Here is an 11,068-nt window from a genome sequence, read left to right on the forward strand (position 1 = left end):
GCATTAAATTCAACAGCCCAAGAGTTTGACCATTTCTTTATTTAGGCCTATAGTTATTAGTATTTTCGGGACTTCCTTTGTTTTTAAAGACTGGAGAAACATGTGCTTGTTTCCATATATAAGGTAGACATTTCTTACTTAGTGACAAGTTGCACAGTTTTGTTAATAGTTAATAAAAAGAGAAATGTGTTGGTTTTTTTTAGAATCATTGGAGATAGTCCGTCTGGCCCTGGTGGTTTTGAGGTACTTAAGATTGCTAATTGATCGGGAACGTCCTATTCAGTAATTTCAAAGTAATCAAAGCAATTAATCGTCTTCTGGAATAGCACATAAAATATAAGAGTCAATGAATGCGACAATATCTTTGTCTGGCTCCTTGTTTAATTATGGTGCCCCTTGTACATTTATTGCTGAATGAAAGTGCGCTGTGCCTGTACTCTGTATTTCTTTTCTTATGTCATTGTTCAATATTTGTCCAATTGGATGAACTCCAGAGAGGATAACATTTCCCCACAATTTCCTAAAGATGAAACCGATGTGTCGTGCATCAGTAACTGGATTTCTTGCCAACCAGTTCCTTTTTTTGTTTTTTGTCTATTTCATTTTCGATATAATCAATAATCGATATTGAATTGCTTTCCGTATTTTTGTTTGGCTATTAGGCCTTATTTGAATCTATTCAGGCCAGTGAAAATCAGCAGCTGATTCTGAAAGAAACAGATGTGTATGGCCCAAAGAGACGGATTTTTCCAAGATATCCTGTTGCATTTGCATCCAGTACTGTGGCGTACCTCTTACTCTTTTGAAAGAAGCAAATATTTCATCATCTTTGAAGAATGCTTTGAGCATTTCTGGTTGCTGTAGCTGTCCAACAGAAATATCTTTTTGCCTTGATTTCTTCAATGACATGGTAATGCTTTCATGAACTGAAACAGATTCAATCCAATGGAGACATTGAAACGTGTATTCTGGCGATTCTGCAAAACGAAAATCACTTGATAAAATTCTTGCATTCACATATCTTGGGGCTTATCTGCACTGCTCTCCTTTCATGGTATGTTTTTCTACCATCAGGAAAGAGGTTTGGAAATGCTAATATTTCCCAATTCTTTTGATAAAACACAGATGTTGGAATTTGCCCTTCAACTGGAGCAATATTTTATTTTTTTCACTTGTAACAGAAGGCCCTCCCTCGGAACAGACACAGGTCACTGAGTTTAAAGAGGTTTGTAGTTTAAATCTGCAACAATGTGCTAAAGAACATCTTGTTCAACTTCATCTTCTGAATCTGTTTTTTCTTCATCCCCTTCATTTTGATTATCAGATTTGTGAAGAAAAGGAGCATCATTTTCAAGCCCTACTGAGTCACCAATAACGTTCATTTCTTTCATTTATTGTAGAAGTTTCTGCAGAATGGTGTATATGCAGACCTCCAGAGTTCTTCGTCTTGGCATTCGCTTTGTGTTGTCCATTATGGGTGAACAGCGATATCTCCATAACATTTGTTCACTTCTTGTAGTCATGCAAAGGCATCATTAACATACTGAGGCAGTATGTTTGTTTGCAGAAAGTATCCTTGTCAGATAAACTTTGTTTGAGATTTAAAGCAATCATTTGAGCCTTTGATTTATTACGAGGTAGCGATGATACTGTCTGCTTAACAATACATGGCTCTTAAACAACTTGTCCCTTCAAACCGTGTTGTGCTCCTTTTGGAACAGAATGAATTTTCATGAAAGGAATAATTTTTGAAATCAGTTGCTTTTGAAGACAACTTATTGATTTTAATATCGTAGGCACTTCAATGACTTTCAAATTATTCTCTGATGCTTGTAATGGCATTTTTTTCTAGCAAAGCTGTTGGTACATGTCAAACAAGCCCATTGGCTTTTATTCAAACTTAAAATTGTTGATGCTTTATTAATTAATTATCTGTTACACGTTTTACTGAAGTAAGGAATAAAAATCGATTGCACACACAACACTCATATGTGGATCCATCTTAAATTGTCTGAAAAAATCTTTTAACAACAGTTGTACTACTTCATGAGTTGTTACCATGTCTGGTCTATATGACTGTAGCAGGCTGGTTCTGTCAATTCACTTATCTTTATCTTTTCTGGATAACATTTGATAGGACGAGTTATTCCTCTTTACACATTACCGTAAAACAATGGACAATATGGGAGGCGGGGGGTATCATTTAGTGAGCTCATTGCTCACAGTACCTCTAGTTTTTTCTTTTTATTAATTCCTTTTTGTCTGTGGATATCCTTTGCCGTTGAAATCTTTTCCTAATGGTGTTAATTCCTTTCCTTGAAGGCTCCTTTGAGATTTTATTTCTAGTTGATCATGGTGAATTCCTGTGATTCATGTTGTATATAATGGATCTGATTTAAATCTGCAAGTTGGTCCATTCTTGACAGCATAGGAAACGGTTGAAATTTTCCTGATAAAAGACAGTCTCTAACATGAGTCCTCATCTGGTGCACATTTAATGTAATTTTTTCCAACTGCTTGCCAGTAAGTAAATTGAACACATTTGCAGTAGCAAAAATGCACGTAAATTGCTACAGTCTTGTGATTGTGGGTATGGATAAAATGCATTATTGATCATATTATCTGCACCATACAGTAATTTTAGCCGTGTTGCAATACATTCAAATGCCTGGTGTTGTATAAACTATCATATACAAACAATTTCCATTCACTTGGACAGAAACCATGTAACGGCCTGGTATAATGTGAATCTGGAGCAAATTTGAGACATGGAATTTTGGGATGTTCTCTACCAGACTTTTCTAAACTATAAACATATGAAGGTGGTAATAACCCATCAGAGCACTGAAAATAAACTGTGCTTTTTAAACTTGTAATACAAAATCCATCATCTGGACGTCCATTTCACCACTGAGTACATCATTAATAGATACTCCATAAAATGACTCATTATGAAGAACAATATCTTCTGTTTCAGTTTTTTTTGTGTGTGAATCAGATACCTTTTTCTTCCTTTTTCTATCCAGAAATAGCTTTTGGGAAAGGTTTTTCTTCCTTATTCGTGGCATGATTTCTGTTTTCAGTTATGCTAAAATCAGTTCCGTAAAATATTTGACAAATGAAATATCTGATAAGAGCGTGTCTACGAGAAAACCATGCAGATATATAGAAAAATGCTCTGGTAGGCATTCTCAAGAACAAACTAATTTTTATTATTAACTGAAAGGACACCCATTGAGAGTCAGAAATTTGTTGTTTATTTTTGCATTGGTTGTTTCTATTTTTAGTAACAGCCAATAATTCATTTTGGTCAACATTCAAGGGAAAATGCAAAAACGTTGGTGAAAAAACGACCATTTCTATATTTAAAAGTAAAAGAGAAAAAAACAATATATGAAGAAAAGGACAATGTTTTCTCACAGAACTGAGTCGTAAGATTAAGTTGTAATACCCTTGTATAAAAGGCTGCCCCAAGAGCACAAATATTGGCATGGTGCCAAGAAATGATAATGAATCATTTTTTGTCAATATGCAGGGATATATTTCTTAGAAAGTGACGCTTCTTTTTTCAAAATTTTGTTCATTTAAAAATCTCTAAGATATTATCTCCACAATATATAAAATCCACCTTTGGACTCTCAGGGACATAAAAGTTACATCGTAATAAAATCATCTCAAATTCAAATGATAGAAAAAATGGTGATTTTTGTCCCCCGCTTTCGCGAAAGCGAGGGGACATTAAATCTCATTCGTCTGTCCGTCTGTCCGTCAGTCTGTCCGTCTGTCCGTCCGTCACAAAAACTTTAACCTTGCCCATAACTTTTGATTTAGTGGAGCTATGACTTTCATATTTCACATATTTATTCCTTGTGATAAGACCTTTCTGTGGGTACCACCAAATTTGACCTTTTGACCTTGACCTTGGAATTTGACCCACTTTTACACAAAAAATTTCATACTTTTACTTTGGCCATAACTTTTGAATCGTAAATACTAGGACTTTTATATTTCACATATATATTCTTTGATACAAGACCTTTCATTGGATACCAACAACTTTGACCTTTTGACCTTGACCTTTGAGATTTCCGAACTTATGAAAAAACTTTAACATTGACCATAACTTTTGAATGGTACGGACTAGGGCTTTCATACTTCATATATGTAATCCTTGTGAGAAGGCCTTTCATTGGATACCAAGAACGTTTACTCTTTCACCTTGACCTTGAAGTTTGGCCTACTTTAAAAAAACTATGACCTTTGCCACAACTTTTGAACAGTAGATACTAGGACTTTCATATTTCACAAATGTATTCTTTGTGGCAAGACCTTTCATTTGATATCAACAACCTTGACCTTTTGAAGTTGACCTTGGAGAATTTTTGTACTTATGAAAAGACTTTAACCTTTACCATAACTTTTGAATGGCAAGGGCTAGGGCTTTCATACTTCACCTATGTAATCCTTGTGAGAAGACTGTTCATCAGATACCAAACACTTCAACTCTTTGACCTTGACCTTGGAGTTCAGTGATGATTTCTAAATAAATGATATATGATAGGGTGTTCATATTACACACAATATGTCATTAAAAATGACATCTCACCCACAAAGACACCGAAAGCGGGGGACCACAATTCCTTGAATTTGCTTGTATGTTTTACTTTTACAGTACTTTAAATGAATTTTGTGCAATATATTTACAAATATAAACAATAAAAATTATTTTGAATTTATACAAGCTATAAATTAAATTCCCCCTGCTTTTCGTGTGAAAAAAACGTATTTTACAGTTATTTTAGTTTTGTAAGAATTATCTCCCCTGTTGCACCCTTCTGTAGAGAAGGTAGATAATGATTATGTTTATGAAGAGATGTCTGTAATTTAATCGTTTAGGCATTTTGTTTGGTTTTAAGAAAATTGTCCTTCCTGTGAATTTAATTTGTTACATATATGCTAGTGGCCTAAGTAAAAAATACATAAAATATTATGAAATCCATCGGGATCGATGTACGGTTCTGTAACCATATGTAAACATTATTAGTCAGCCCCCGGGCTGACTAGTTACGTTAGGATGAAACTGCAAGTGCGCTTACGTTAATCGGAATTCTGGGAAAAAGATTTGCACAATTTTCTCCAACTAGAGGGCGTGCGCACACTCACGACCTCGATCTATTTATAGACTGCATTGTTCTTCGTCGTTCTCGACTGTTCAGGTTCTAGATGGAATATCAGTTTTTAAATACTATGAAAATATTTCATTGCTTCTGATAGAAGATAAGTACATTTATTCCCCCAATCGCCATTGCAAGCCGAAGATTTAAAAATTGTGTATTCCTCTGGATGCCTGATGCAAGACTCCCTCGATCAATATTCAATACCTTGCATAAGACATTGTACGGGTCGGAATTCACACATCAGTCCCCTTGCCACAAAGGTCCCAAAATAAGAAAAAAAAAGAAAGATCAATTTCTTTTCACTCTAATGATGGAAGTTATGAAAACATCAGAAGACCACCGTAAGGCAGTAAATTCTTATAATTTACATGATGATAGACGTGTAAGTGCCGCTTGTGCACGTGAACCGCGCCCACATGTGAGAAATTGACCACAGTGGAAATGCAATAGATGAGAGAACTGTGCTCATTTATAGACAGGATCAACACTCCCCCCAAAGAAAGGAGAGAGGGGGGGATGGATTCCAGTTTTTTAATCTATAGTTTTGCTATGATGGTAGACATCATCAAAGACATTTTGTCTACATGTATACGTACTGCATGTATAAGCATATTTTGAATTTCCATTTTAAATTGTTTTCCGTGGCGTTCATTACTTTTTTGAAAGCAACTCTTTTCTTTCTTAATAACACTAAAATGGATGCTCAAACTTAGAAATGGAATTAAATATACATGCAGTATGCCTCCCCCCACACCACACACACACACACACACATCATGCATTGCCTCGAAATGCACAAATGAAAACTTTCATTTAATAATATTTAAAAACAATCTAACACAAAGTCTACCTTCCTTTTATTCATCATAATCTATATCATATTTATAGAATTTAACGTGATCTTAGTTGCCATGTTGGCTTTTGTTCATTTACCGGTATAAGATAAACTTTCTCTGATGTCTGCGCTGAAGAGAATTTATTGTAATGATCACGATGCAGAATTAAAAAAAAAATGTACAGCATTATGTTACAAATAAGAAAACGATTAAAAGAATTCAACTTTTCTCAACTTTTCTTACAATGGCATTTATTACAATTAAGGAACACAACATGATAGATCAAATCATAAACCATTACAAAACAAGAAAGAAACTTTCTGTATTCCAGTGGCTGACTCTCAGTTTTTAGCTCACCTGAGCTAAAAGCTCAAGTGAGCTTTTCTGATCACATTTTGTCCGGCGTCTGTCTGTCTGTCTGTAAACTTTTCACATTTTCGACTTCTTCTCAAGAACCGCTGGGCCAATTTCAACCAAACTTGCCACAAAGTATTATTGGGTGAAGGGGATTCAAGTTTGTTCAAATGAAGGGCCACGCCCTCATTCAAGGGGAGATAATTGGGAATTAATGAAAATTTGGTGGCATATTTTAAAAATCTTCTTCTCAAGAATCACTGTGCCAGGAAAGATGAAATTATGGAGAAACATCCTCAGGTAGTGTAGATTCAAGTTTGTTCAAATCATGACCCCTGGGGGTAGGGCGGGGCCAAAATGGCCGACCAAAGTTTTACATAGAAATATATAGGAAAATTCTTTAAAAATCTTCTTCTCAAGAATGACAAAGCCATAATTCATCATATTTATATGGAAGCATGCTCAGGTAGTGTAGATTCAAGTTTGTTCAAATCATGACCCCCGGGGGTAGGGCGGGGCCAAAATGGCCGACCAAAGTTTTACATAGAAATATATAGGAAAATTCTTTAAAAATCTTCTTCTCAAGAATGACACAGCCATAATTCATCATATTTATATGGAGCATGTTCAGGTGGTGTAGATTCAAGTATGTTCAAATCATGACCCCCGGGGGGTACGGCCGGGCCACAATGGCCGACAAAAGTTTTACATAGAAATATATAGGAAAATTCTTTAGAAATCTTCTTCTCAAGAATGACAAAGCCATAATTCATCATATTTATATGGAAGCATGCTCAGGTAGTGTAGATTCAAATTTGTTCAAATCATGACCCCCGGGGGTAGGGTGGGGCCAAAATGGCCAACCAAAGTTTTACATAGAAATATATAGGAAAATTCTTTAGAAATCTTCTTCTCAAGAATGACAAAGCCATAATTCATCATATATATATATATGGAAGCATACTCAGGTAGTGTAGTTTCAAGTTTGTTCAAATCATGACCCCCCGGGGTAGGGCGGGGCCGAAATGGCCGACCAAAGTTTTACATAGAAATATATAGGAAAATTCTTTAAAAATCTTCTTCTCAAGAATGACAAAGCTATAATTCATCATATTTATACGGAAGCATGCTCAAGTAGTGTAGATTCAAATTTGTTCAAATCATGACCCCCCAGGGGTAGGGCGGGGCCAAAATGGCCGATCAAAGTTTTTAAAGATATGTATAGGAAAATTCTTTAAAAATCATTTTCTAAAAAATAGCAAATCCATGATTGGTCATGTGACTACTTTTGGATTTAAACTTTACAATAAAAAGCCATTTTCTACTTTTTCCTATCCTTAGTGTTCAGGTGAGCGATGTGGTCCATGGGCCTCTTGTTTTAAAAAAGCTAACCTTGTGGCTTCTGCGACGTTTTGTACGTCCTCGGAAAAAGGTTCAGGTGCATGGATTGTCAACGAGTTTTCAGATTCTGGCTCTGATTTTGATGAATATGATTCTGACAGCGAACATTCATTTTGTAGCGAGACGGATGTAGTGATGATGATACCGAATCAACAACGTTTGAATTTGAAAGTGAAACAGGTACATGTAGTTGGATCTTGGTTTATAATACTATGTACATTATAAAAAAGACATTGATATGTAAAAAAAAAATTAATTAATTAACAATGATGATGGGACTTGATTATATACAAGAGAAGACTTTTTACAAGACAATATCAGATCTGGTACAATCACTAGATTTAGCTACGTAGCTTGATATACCTACTTAGTTGGGTGCGTCGATTTACCCAAATGGACCCAAATGGAAACTAAAATGGACCCAAATGCATACATGCCAACTTTTGAAAATTCCCATCGGGGATTTAGCGCGTGACGACAATTTTCAGAGCTTTAAATTCGCGACATTTTGTCGTGAAATTACATGATTATATGAAATGATCTTTTTTAAATTTATAATATTGATATCACTTATCAATACAACTTAGAAATTAATTCAACCCAAAAAATAAAGTTTTTCTTTCCAAAATTGAAATATTTTTGCTAAAATAGGTGCCTCTCTCACTAAAGAAGGGGCATTTAGTTACATATGTAAACAACATTTTTTGTCTAGCAGGACACATAATTTAGTGAAAAATTGAAAATTGTACAACTTTTAAATCATCTTTTTCAAAGACTAAAAAATATATGAGGTTTTTATACTGTAAAGTCCTGTTTCTGGAAACATTTGGAGTATAAAATATATATATAATATCGTATTCTCAAGTTTTTATTTATTTAAATATAGAAAAGAATGAAATCAAAAGAAGAAAGAGAATATTTTAATATCATTATTTTCTTCAATTGTATTTTTTAAAATGCGATTTAATTCTATTTGTAATAACTATTGAACATAATTGAATACAAAACTGAAGTATTTGATAGTTGGCCGTAGGATTTGGGGTTGGGGGCGGCCATGCCAACCCCAAAGCCTACCCCCAAATAATTTTGCTGGTATATAGAATGCTATATAAACTTCATATTTCAAAATACAATATTAGAGATTAATAATAAAAAATCCATTTGTAACTCTAAGTTCATTTATTTTCATCATTTTAAATAAGTATAAAAATACGATAATTCATATTTAATATTCCATTTGATTTCCATTTGTGTTTCCATTTGGGTCCATTTGGGTAAATGGATGCGCCGTACTTAGTTAGCTTTATTTACTTACCTGATGTAGCTTTATTTAGCAACCAAAGTTATTTATTTCTAAAAATCTACCTACGTAGCTAAATCTATTGATTGTACTGGACCTGAATATATTCCTATCAAACATGTAAAGAGAAATTTTAAGGTTGGTACATATACATGTTGCAATAAAAATATCTATATAAATTCAACAATATTGCAAATTACATACATGTATGCAACATATTTGCATCTGCAGAATTATAAATAACAATTAGAGATGTAAGTAGCCTTTGTGGGGTGATGAAGAGGGAAGGAAAAGTTGAATAGGTCCAGGGTTTTCAAAGACTGTTTACTAATAGGGTAAATTAAGAATTGGATAGGTGGGTCTTCACTGTCAATTAAATACCAGGCTGAAGCTAGCAGCCAATAACAGCAGCCACTAAGCGCGAAGAAGCTAGCAGCCAATAAGGAAATTCATCAAAGAACTGAGAGTACTCAGACGCAGTACTGTTTTTAATACGGTATTTCAGATAATTAATGGTTAATGATTAGAAAATTAATGCAACAATTAATTACATAATAAATCAGATACTCAGAGGCAGTATGGCTCACCTGAACAAATTTTTTTTGCTTTTTTAAAACCGAAAAATAAATAAATTACTTTATAATTTTATCCAATTGAACAAACAAGCACAAGGAAATGGTTAACTCCTTCAGGAAGAACCCCTTTCAAACTCCTTCAGGGACCTAAAGATTATGACAGGGCCAATAAGCTAACCTGAAATTTGATTAATATTATAACGATGTAAACCGAAATACGGCACAAGTGTAAATTAGGTTGAAGTATGTTTCGAACATTATTACTGGGACAACTTAATGAATCTATAAGACTGTAAATTACCACTATCAGTAATAAGTGGTGGTGGTGGTGCAACCAAGTGATTCCAAAAGCATTTTTGATATTACAGGCAGGTATTATACCCATGATTTATAAAGTGATCAACATTACTAGGACAAGATAGAAGGGTCAAAGGATTATTATTTCCTGCTATCAGAAGGGGCTTTAGTGGTCCCACCAGGTGGTGCCAAGTGCATGGGTCATATTTCAAGCAATCATTCGTCCTCAATTATTCGTGATTAAGTTAAGGGTCTTAGGGAGAATCCCTTGTCAACGTTTCAAAAGGTCCCAGGGACCGGAAAGGGCCAGTTATCTACTCTGAACTTTGTCTGTTTTGCATTTTATCCCAAAACGCCATTAAAGATCAGCTATTATACGCCTTATCCTTGAAGTGTTCATCAAATGATTATTGGGGCAAGGTAGAGGGGCCCTAGTGCTATCTTTTGCCACTTTCAGAATGGGGCTGTATTGTGGCACCACCAAGTGGTGCAAAGTGCGTGGGGCATATTTCCAGCATTCATATTTTATTCATTGTCGGCCTCCTGAACAAACTAACACTGGGGGTGGGTAGGGGGCATTAGGGGGTACCCCCTGACAGATTTCTGAAGGGTCCTGAGGGCTGGAAGGGTCCAGTTAGCTAACCTGAACTTTGATGTTTTTCATCATTGTACTTTGGGAAAGGGGAAAAGGGCAGCTATTATACGCCTTATCCTTGAAGTGTTCATCAAATGATTATTGGGGCAAGGTAGAGGGGCCCTAGGGCTATCATTTGCCACTTTCAGAATGGGGCTGTAGTGGCACCACTTGGTGGTGCCAAGTGCGTGGGGCATATTTCCAGCATTCATATTTTATTCATTGTCGGCCTCCTGAACAAACTAACACTGGGGGTGGGTAGGGGGCCTTAGGGGGTATCCCTTGACAGATTCCTGCAAGGTCCTAGGGGTTGGAAGGGTCCAGTTAGCTAACCTGAACTTTGATGTTTTTCATCATTGTACATTGGGAAACGGGAAAAGGGCAGCTATTATACGCCTTATCCTTGAAGTGTTCATCAAATGATTATTGGGGCAAGGTAGAGGGGCCCTAGGGCTATCATTTCCCACTTTCAGAATGGGGCTGTAGTGGCACCA

Source organism: Saccostrea cucullata, unplaced genomic scaffold (assembly GCF_032062105.1).
Source record: "Saccostrea cucullata isolate Sc308-1 unplaced genomic scaffold, CSIRO_AGI_Scuc_v1 ctg2130, whole genome shotgun sequence".
Classification (NCBI taxonomy): Eukaryota; Metazoa; Mollusca; class Bivalvia; order Ostreida; family Ostreidae; genus Saccostrea; species Saccostrea cuccullata.